General features: G+C 50.2%; 3 non-coding genes across 3 annotated transcripts; all 3 read right to left on the bottom strand.

Moving 5' to 3' along the window:
• Positions 1 to 391: 391 nt before the first annotated feature.
• Pmar_PMAR008523 lies at positions 392 to 471 on the bottom strand. Its single transcript has one exon. It is a non-coding gene; the product is annotated as a tRNA-Leu (tRNA).
• Positions 472 to 658: 187 nt separating this feature from the next.
• On the bottom strand, positions 659 to 738 carry Pmar_PMAR008522. The gene has a single exon. It is a non-coding gene; the product is annotated as a tRNA-Leu (tRNA).
• Positions 739 to 925: 187 nt separating this feature from the next.
• Positions 926 to 1,005, bottom strand: Pmar_PMAR008521. Its single transcript has one exon. It is a non-coding gene; the product is annotated as a tRNA-Leu (tRNA).
• Positions 1,006 to 1,135: the final 130 nt, after the last annotated feature.

The raw sequence follows: 1,135 nt of genomic DNA, 5'->3' as shown, positions 1-1,135 counted from the left end.
AAAATGGATTGAACGGATTCTGCGAGGTGCGATGGCACAATATCGATCAAAAGGTTTTGGTCTTGCACTACCTCGCTTCTGAAAGGGTCTCGGTTCTTAATATAAGACCAGTCAGGTATATAGACTGACAGCTGTGGGGTTCAGACCCGCGCCCTTTCGGACTGACGCCTAAAGCCAGCGCCTTGGACCACTCGGCCAAACTGTCGATGAGTGCTTCAGGATTCATAGCCGAGGTGATGCATCGCTCTGCCAAACCAGAGGACACAAAAATGGGTTGAACGGTTTCTGCGAGGTGCGATGGCGCAATATCGATCAGAAGGTTTTGATCTTGCACTACCTCGCTTCTGAAAAGGTCTGGGTTCTCAATATAACACCAGTCAGGTATATAGACTGACAGCTGTGGAGTTCGAACCCACGCCCTTTCGGACTGGTGCCTTAAGCCAGCGCCTTAGACCACTCGGCCAAACTGTCGATGAGTACTTCGTAAATCATAGCCGAGGTGATGCATCGCTCTGCCAAACCAGAGGACACAAAAAATGGATGGAACGGATTCTGCGAGGTGCGATGGCACAATATCGATCAAAAGGTTTTGGTCTTGCACTACCTCGCTTCTGAAAGGGTCTCGGTTCTTAATATAAGACCAGTCAGGTATATAGACTGACAGCTGTGGGGTTCGAACCCACGCCCTTTCGGACTGACGCCTAAAGCCAGCGCCTTGGACCACTCGGCCAAACTGTCGATGAGTGCTTCAGGATTCATAGCCAAGGTGATGCATCGCTCTGCCAAACCAGAGGACACAAAAAATGGATTGAACGGATTCTGCGAGGTGCGATGTCACAATATCGATCAAAAGGTTTTGGTCTTGCACTACCTCGCTTCTGAAAGGGTCTGGGTTCTTAATATAAGACCAGTCAGGTATATAGACTGACAGCTGTGGGGTTCGAACCCACGCCCTTTCGGACTGGCGCCTTAAGCCAGCGCCTTAGACCACTCGGCCAAACTGTCGATGAGTGCTTCAAGATTCATAGCCGAGGTGACGCATCGCTCTGCCAAACCAGAGGAGACAAAAATGGGTTGAACGGTTTCTAGGAGTTGCGATGGCGCAATATCGATCAGAAGGTGTTGATCCTGCAGT

The sequence above is a fragment of the Perkinsus marinus genome (genome assembly GCF_000006405.1).
Source record: "Perkinsus marinus ATCC 50983 genomic scaffold scf_1104296949988, whole genome shotgun sequence".
NCBI classification, from domain to species: Eukaryota; Perkinsozoa; order Perkinsida; family Perkinsidae; genus Perkinsus; species Perkinsus marinus.
This window is presented reverse-complemented; position numbering and strand designations above follow the sequence as displayed.